Source organism: Arachis ipaensis, chromosome B6 (genome assembly GCF_059453495.1).
Source record: "Arachis ipaensis isolate K30076 ecotype BB chromosome B6, ASM5945349v1, whole genome shotgun sequence".
Taxonomy (NCBI): Eukaryota; Viridiplantae; Streptophyta; class Magnoliopsida; order Fabales; family Fabaceae; genus Arachis; species Arachis ipaensis.
In genome coordinates, this window is record NC_142441.1 from 57,779,651 (window position 1) to 57,789,007 (window position 9,357).

The 9,357-nt window shown below is 37.3% G+C and overlaps 1 non-coding gene across 1 annotated transcript; it reads left to right on the top strand.

Annotated features, from left to right (window-relative positions):
- The first annotated feature begins 1,926 nt into the window (after positions 1-1,926).
- On the top strand, positions 1,927-2,034 carry LOC148555709 (small nucleolar RNA R71). Its single transcript, XR_015886879.1, has one exon. It is a non-coding gene; the product is annotated as a small nucleolar RNA R71 (small nucleolar RNA).
- The last annotated feature ends 7,323 nt before the right edge of the window (positions 2,035-9,357 follow it).

Consider the following 9,357-nt stretch of genomic DNA (forward strand, 5'->3'; position numbering starts at 1 on the left):
TAGAACTGGCGTTCAATGCCCTTTTGCGTCATCTAAACTCAGCCAAAGTACGGACTATTATATATTTCTGGAAAGCCATGGATGTCTACTTTCCAACGCAATTGAAAGCGCACCGTTTTGAGTTCTGTAGTTCCAGAAAATCCACTTTGAGTGCAGGGAGGTCAGAATCCAATAGCATCAGCAGTCCTTCTTCAACCTCTGAATATGATTTTTGCTCAAGTCCCTCAATTTCAGCCAGAAAATACCTGAAATCACAGAAAAAAACACAAACTCATAGTAAAGTCCAGAAATGTGAATTTAACATTAAAACTAATAAAAACATCCCTAAAAGTAACTAGATCCTACTGAAAACATACTAAAAACAATGCCAAAAAGCGTATAAATTATCCGCTCATCATGCTTCCTCTCCATGGTTACAGAAGGAGAACCTTGAGTCTTAAATATAAGGTAGTCCTCATTCAGTTGAAGGACCAACTCTCCTCTGTCCACATCAATCATAGTTTTTGCTGTGGCTAGGAACGGTCTTCCAAGGATGATGGATTCACCATCATCCTTCCCAGTGTCTAGGATTATGAAATCAGCAGGGATGTAAAGGCCTTCAACCTTTACTAACACGTCCTCTACTAGTCCATAAGCCTGTTTCATGGATTTGTCTGCCATCTTTAGTGAGATTCTTGCAGCTTGTACCTTATAGATTCCCAATTTCCCTATTACAGAGAGTGGCATGAGGTTTATCCCTGACCCAAGGTCACACAGAGCCTTCTCAAAGGTCATGGTGCCTATGGTACAAGGTATGAAGAACTTTTCGGGATCCGGTTTCTTCTGAGGCAATGTCTGCCTTATCAATGCACCTAGTTTATTGGTGAACAAGGGGGGTTTATCCTTCCAAGTCTCAGTACCAAATAAACTGGCATTCAACTTCATGATTGCTTTTAGATACTTAGCAACTTGCTCTTCAGTGACATCTTCACCCTCTTCAGAGGAAGAATATTCGTCAGAGCTCATGAATGGCAGAAGGAAGTTCAATGGAATCTCTATGGTCTCTAGATAAACCTCAGATTCCTTTGGTTCCTCAAAGGGAAACTCTTTATTGGTCAGTGAACGTCCCATGAGGTCTTCCTCACTAGGATTCATGTGCTTCTCCTCCTCTCTGGGTTCGGCCACACCAAGTAAGGTTATGGCCTTGCACTCTCTTTTTGGATTCTCTTCTGTATTGCTTGGGAGAGTACTAGGAGGAGTTTCAGTGACTCTTTTACTCAGCTGGCCCACTTGTGTCTCCAAATTTTTAATGGAGGACCTTGTTTCATTCATGAAACTTAGAGTGGCCTTAGATAGATCAGAGACTATATTTGCTAAGCTAGATGGATTCTGCTCAGAATTCTCTGTCTGTTGCTGAGAAGATGATGGAAAAGGCTTGCTATTGCTAAACCTGTTTCTTCCACCATTATTAAAGCCTTGTTGAGGCATTTGTTGATCCTTCCATGAGAAATTTGGATGATTTCTCCATGAGGGATTATATGTGTTTCCATAGGGTTCTCCCATGTAATTCACCTTGGCTATTGCAGGGTTCTCAGGATCATAAGCTTCTTCTTCAGAAGATGCTTCTTTAGTACTGTTGGATGCAGCTTGTAATCCATTCAGACTCTGAGAAATCATATTGACTTGCTGAGTCAATATTTTATTCTGAGCTAATATGGCATTCAGAGTATCAAGTTCAAGAACTCCCTTCCTCTGAGGCGTCCCATTGCTCACAGGATTCCTTTTAGAAGTGTACATAAACTGGTTATTTGCAACCATGTCAATGAGTTCCTGAGCTTCTGCAGGTGTTTTCTTTAGGTGAATGGATCCACCTGCAGAATGGTCCAATGACATCTTTGATAATTCTGACAGACCATCATAGAATATATCCAGGATGGTTTATTCTGAAAGCATGTCAGAAGGACACTTTTTGGTCAGTTGCTTGTATCTCTCCCAAGCTTCATAGAGGGATTCACCTTCTTTCTGTTTGAAGGTTTGAACATCTACTCTAAGCTTACTAAGCTTTTGAGGAGGAAAGAACTTGGCTAAGAAAGTCGTGACCAGCTTATCCCAAGAGTTAAGGCTATCTTTTGGTTGAGAGTCCAGCCATATTCTAGCTCTGTCTCTTACAGCAAACGGGAAAAGCATAAGCCTGTAGACCTCGGGATCAACCCCATTGGTCTTAACAGTATCACAAATCTGCAAGAATTCATTTAAGAACTGAAAAGGATCTTCTGATGAAAGTCCATGAAACTTGCAATTCTGTTGCATCAGAGAAACTAATTGAGGCTTTAGCTCAAAATTGTTTGCTCCAATGGCAGGGATTGAGATGCTTCTTCCATGTAAGTTGGAATTTGGTGCAGTAAAGTCACCAAGCATCTTCCTTGCATCTCCACCATTGTTATTATTTTCGGCCATTTCTCCTTCTTTTTCGAAAATTTCTGTCAGATTTTCTCCAGAGAGTTGTGCTTTAGCTTCCCTTAGCTTCCTCTTCAGAGTCCTTTCAGGTTCAGGATCAGCTTCAACAAGAATGTTCTTATCCTTGTTCCTGCTTATATGAAAAAGAAGAGAATAGAAAAGAAAATATGGAATCCTCTATGTCACAGTATAGAGATTCCTTATATGAGTATAAGAAGAGAAGAATAGAAGAAGGAGAAGATAAGAATTCGAAGACAGAGGAGAAGAATGGGTTCAAATTTTTGAATGGAAGAGGGGTGTTAATAGATAATTAAATAAATAGAAAGAGATGAGAGGGGGAAGAATTCAAAAATTAAATAAAAAAATTTTTGTTTTTATTTTGACAATTAGTTATAATTTGAAATTTAAAAAGAAAAATAAAATTAAATTAAATTAGAATTTAAAATAACTAGTTAATTAAAAAGGAATTTTGAAAAAGTGGGGAAGAGTTTTCGAAAATAGAGAGGGAAAATTAGTTAGGTGGTTTTGGAAAAGATAAGAAATAGTAAAACAAACAAAAATTCAAGTGGTTAATTGAAAAAGATTTGAAAATCAATTTTGAAAAGATAAGAAGTTAGAAAAGATTTTGAAATTTGATTTGAAAAAGATATGATTGAAATTGAAAAAGATATGATTGAAAATCATTTTGAAAAAGATTTGAATTGGAAATTAAAAAGATTTGATTTTGAAAATTAAAGTTGATTACTTGACTAACAAGAAACTACAAGATATGATTTTAATATTTAAAGATTGATCCTTTCTTAATAGGCAAGTAACAACTTGAAATTTTTTTGAATCAAAATATTAAGTGCTAGCAAAGAATTCGAAAATATGAAACAAAATAAGAAAAAGATTTTTGAAAATCAATTTGAAAGTTTCGAAAATATGAAAGAAAAAATGAAAAAGATTTGAATTTTGAAAAAGATTTGAAGAAGATAGAAGTTTTAAATTGAAGATTTGACTTGATTTATAAGAGATAATTAAATTTTAAAACTTTATAACTATATCAATTCAAATTTTCGAAATTTATGAGAAGAAAAAGAGAAAGATATTTTTTTTATTTTTGAATTTTTAATTAAGAAAGAGAAAAACAATAAAAAGACTCAAAACATGAAAATTATGAATCAAAACACACAATGCATGCAATAACACTTTGAATGTTAAGATGAACACCAAGAACACTTTGAATGTCAAGATGAACATCAAGACTTATTTTTAAAAATTTTTAAGAAAAGAAAAACATGCTAGATACCAAACTTAGAAATTTTCAATGTTTAGACACTAACAAATTGAAAATGCATATGAAAAACAAGAAAAGATGCACAACAAGAAAATGCAAAGATCAAATAAAGAAGATCATCAAGAACAACTTGGAGATCATGAAGGACATTATGCATGAATTTTTCGAAAATTTTTAAGAAAAATAAAAGAATGAAATTGACACCAAACTTAAAAATTGACAGTAGATTCAAACAAGAAACACCAAATTTTTGGTTTTTATGATTTTATTATAATTTTTTTGCATTTTTTTTTTCGAAAATTAATTTGAAAAAGAAAAATAAGAATTTCAAAATTTTTAATGAGAATTCCAGGAATCATGCAATGTTAGTCTAAAACTCCGGTCCAGGAATTAGACATGGCTTACTAGCTAGCCAAGCTTTTAGTGAAAGCTCCGGTCCAAAACACTAGACATGGCCAATGGCCAGCCAAGCTTCAGCAGAACATTACATACAACAGCTAAATTACTGAGAAAGACAAAGAAGCTCTTCTCATGATAGTTGAAACCTCGGTACAAAAGGTTAGACATGGCTTAACAGCCAGCCAGGACTCAACATATCTCATGAAACTCTAGAATTCATTCTCAAAAATTCTGAAGAACATAGAATAATTTAAGATTATAATAAAATTACCTAATCTGAGCAACAAGATGAACCGTCAGTTGTCCAAACTCGAACAATCCCCAGCAACGACGCCAAAAACTTGGTGCACGAGATTGTGATCGTTCATTCCTTAGTAACGGCACCAAAAACTTAATACGCACGTTCATAATCTTAGTTCTTTGTCACAACTTCGCACAACTAGCCAGCAAATGCACTGGGTCGTCCAAGTAATAAACCTTACGTGAGTAAGGGTCGATCCCACGGAGATTGTTGGCTTGAAGCAAGCTATTCTTGCAAATCTCAGTCAGGTGGATTCAAATGGTTATGGTGAATTGATAGTTAAAATATAATTAAAATATAAAATAGGATAGAGATACTTATGCAATTCATTGGTGAGAGTTTCAGATAAGCGTATGGAGATGCTTTTGTTCCTTTTGAACCTCTGCTCTCCTACTGTCTTCATCCAATCATTCATACTCCTTTCCATGGCAAGCTGTATGTTGGGCATCACCGTTGTCAATGGCTACATCCCGTCCTCTTAGTGAAAATGGTCCAAATGCGCTGTCACTGCATGGCTAATCATCTGTCGGTTCTCGATCATGCTAGAATAGGATCCAGTGATCCTTTTGCGTCTGTCACTACGCCCAGCACTCGCGAGTTTGAAGCTCGTCATAGCCATCCCTTCCCAAATCCTACTCGGAATACCACAGACAAGGTTTAGACTTTCCAGATCTCAAGAATGGCCGCCAATAATTCTAGCCTATACCACAAAGAATCTAATCGTAAATCAGGAGGCTAAGAGATATGCATTCAAGCTTGCTTTCATGTAGAACGGAAGTATCTGTCAGGTACGCGTTCATAAGTGAGAATGGTGATGAGCGTCACATAATTATCACATTCATCATGTTCTTGTGTGCGAATGAATATCTTAGAGAAGAAATAGGCTTGAATTGAATAGAAAAACAATAGTACTTTGTATTAATTCATGAGGAACAGCAGAGCTCCACACCTTAATCTATGGTGTGTAGAAACTCTATGATGCCAGGGCATTTTGGCCAGTTTCACTGACCTTTTCTTTACTGTTTTAGGGTTGTTTCATGCATTTTCTTAGTTAATAAGCAAGTTTTGGGTAGATAATCACTTACATCTTGATTCAAGAAAACATTGTGAATTTTACATGATTTTATGAGAATTATGCATGAATTGAATGATAAAATGGATGATGCATGATCTCATGAGTTAGAACCTAGCTTTGATGCACTTTACTTGCTTGATTTCAGGACAAAGGAAGCAAGGAAGATGACACGTTAATAGCCATGTTAGTCTAACTAACGTGACCATTAACGTAGAATGGAGGCTAGCTTGCAACGTTAATAAGAAAAGTGAACACCAATAACGCCTTCGTGAGCCATCATAGCCCACGTTAGTGTCCACGTTAACTACATTAACGTGGAAGCTAACGTGGAGGAAAAAGAAAGCCCCAACGTTAGTAGTAAAAGTGGATACCACTAACGTTCCAAAAGGTACAATTGGCCACGTTAAGGGTCACGTTAACTACATTAACGTGAATTCTAACGTGGGAGGAGCAAGGAAGAGCCAACATTAGTGACACTCACCTTTGTCACTAACGTTGGACCAAGCCACTATTAGCCACGTTAGTTGCCACGTTAATTACAATAACGTGGAAGCTAACGTGGAGGAAACAAATGATGAGCCAACGTTAGTGACACTCACCTTTGTCACTAACGTTGGAGATGGCAATCACCACCACACTAGTGGTCACGTTAATACAATTAAAGTGAGGCACTAACGTGGGAAGGGGCGTTTGGAGCGTTAGTGACAAAGGTAAGTGTCACTAACGCTCTCGAAGCTGAGGCATGCCCACGTTAAGGGTCACGTTAGCTACACTAACGTGGACTCTAACGTAGGGAGGAAGGGCAACAAGCAAATGTTATTGGAAAAGGTGAATGCCAATAACGTTTGCGAAGAACCAAGAGGCAATGTTAGTGGTCACGTTAGTGCCACTAACATTGAAGTTAACATGGACCATTTTGGGTTAGGAACGTTAGTGAAAAAGGTGATCGTCACTAACGTTCTCAAACCCACATTTTCACTTAACGTTAACACCACTAACGTTCTAACTAACGTCCATGCCTAACTCACACTTTTTCTGCAAGAAAAGCTAAGCCCACTTAAGATGATAACTACTTCAACTCAAAGATCCAAAGGGCCATATCCAAGACTTGAAGAGCCAACTAGAAGATCAGAAGAGTAGTATATATAGGAGTAGTTTTGAACTAGAAAGGGAGCCTTTTGGCATTGGGAGAACTACTCTCTGTATAATATTACTTTCTCTGCATCTTCTAGTTTTACTTTCAGAAAGTATTTTCCATCTTTGCTTTCCATTCCCAAAGCGATAAACAACTAAACCCCTTTCATTGGGTTAGGGAGCTCTGTTGTAATTTGATGGATCAATAATAGTTTTCATTATTTTTCTTCTTTCTTTTCTCTTGGTTTTACTAGAAAGCTTTCAATCTTCATCCAATTGGGTAGTTGTCTTGGAAAAGAAGCTATTCATACTTGGATCTCTTCGGAACCTTGGAAGAGGAATGAAGAGATCATGCTAGAAATGCTTTCTCATGTTAGACCAAATTGGGGTTTTGACGGTTATAGTGACATATAATTCTCCCAATACTTTGATTTGGAAATACATGTGGTATAATCAGTGACCATACTTCATCTCTTCTCATGAGCAATTAGACCAAGGAATTGGCTATTGATCAAGATTTGAGAGATTGAATTACCAAGGAATTAGAATTCAATCACTTAAGATTGCCAAGGAGATCAATGAATGCATTGATTAAGGAAGAGATGAAAATAAACTTGATCCGGAGAATACAACATCTCCTGAGCCCAATGAACTCCCCATTTCTGATCTTTCCCATTCTCTTTACTTTCTGCCATTTACTTTTATGCTCATCTTCCCCATTCCCCATTTAAGATTTTGCAATTTACTTTCCGTCATTTACATTCAGTTCTTTATTTCCAGCATTTACATTTTTTGCCATTTACTTTTCTGCCATTTAATTTCCTACAATTCTCAAATCAAATTCTGCTTAGCTCAACTTGAACATTCCTCCAAGTAAAGTTGCTTGACCAATCAATCCCTGTGGGATTCAACCTCACTCTATTGTGAGTTTTTACTTGACGACAATTCGGTATACTTGCCGAGGGAGATCTGTTGAGAGACAAGTTTCCGTGCATCAAGTTTATGGTGCCGTTGCCGGGGATTGATTTTGTATCAACAAAGATTAAATTGGTGGATAACTATATTGAGCATTTTTCTTTTGTTTGATTTAATTTCTATTTGATTGATTTAGTTTAAGTTTCAGTTATTTTCTTCCCTTTACCCTTACCCGTTTGTGGTGTTCTCTTATTTGTTACAATTCAGTTCATTAACCCACTAACTGTTTGATATATTGCATCACTCACACTAACAGTATTTTTAACAAGAATACTCTCTATCTCCCTTTTGCTTTGGCCTTGTTGGTTGTATGACAGGTAGAAGAAGCGGGGTTTCAACTTCCTTTGATTCTGAACCTGAGAGGACCTTCCTTAGACTAAGGAGGGAAGCAAGAGGAAAGAGAGTCGTTGGTGCTGAGGAAGAAGAGGAGTATTTTGAACCAGACATGGATGAGAATATGGAGAATCATCATGAAGAAGAAGCTCACAACCATGGCAGAGAAGGTCCAATGCATCAACCTTTGAAGGCATATGTAAGGAAATTCAAGACAGTAAGGTGTTCCGAAAGGAAGTGCGATCCAACATGCAGAATCAAGATGCTGCCATCAAGAAACTTGAGACACAAATTGGCTACTTATTTCAGCAAGCTCCTGGCCACAACCTTTGCAGCAACATTGAGCCAAACCCAAGGGAGGAGTGTCAAGCTATCACCTTCAGAAGTGGAAAGGAATTGAAGGAGACCTCGAAGCAACCACAAGAGAAGGACTAAATTGGAAGGAAGGAGGAATAAGATAAAATTCAAGTTCCCACCTCCAATTCACATCAAAAAGGAGAAGAGCTGAAGCCATATATTCCAAAAGTCCCATACCCTCAACAATTGAGGAAGAAGGGGGATGACAACTGATAAACCACTATTTTATAGTTTATATTGTGTTTAATTGTGTGGTTTTGTCATGATCCTTACCCATTTATTCATCAATTTAGCATGCATTTAGATTTCCTTCATAAATTCAGTACATGTTTGAAAATTACTTCCTAGAAACTTTAATTATTTATTTTTAATTCTCCTTTATTCCATTCGACACCGTGATCTGTGTGTTAAGTGTTTCAGACTTTATAGGGCATGAATGAGTTGGAGATTGGAAAGGAAGCTAGCAAAAAAATGGAAGGAACACAAGAATTTGAGGATAACCAGCGAGAAGTGACGCGGTCGCATAGCTCACGCGACCGCGCGAAGGAGCACAATTCGCAGTGACGCGGCTGCATGGCTTGCGCGGCCGAGCGGGTTGGAAAGCGCAAGCGACGCGGTAGCATGGACGACGCGAACGCGTGGAGAGGAAAAAGCGCAAGCGATGCGTCCGCATGGACGACGCGATCGCGTGACATGCGCGATCTGCATAATCTGCAGAATTCGATGGGGGCGATTTTGGACCTTATTTCGGCCCAGTTTTCGGCCCGGAACAGCAGACTAGAGTTAGAGAATATGCAGAAACAACAAATATTCATTCAGTAGTTTTAGATCTAGTTTTTCACTCTCTTAGGTTTTTCTCTCTAGTTTTTAGAATTTTAATTTTCAATTGGTCTTAGCATTGGAACATTGAGAAGAGTTATTTCCTTATCAAGACTTCATCATTCTAGTTTGTTCTCTTAACTTGGTTCTAATCTTCCATGTTCTTTGTTATCTTCAATATTGTCATTCAGATACTTTTATGATTATTTAATTCAAGGATTATTTCTTTTTAATTCAATTTCAATTCCA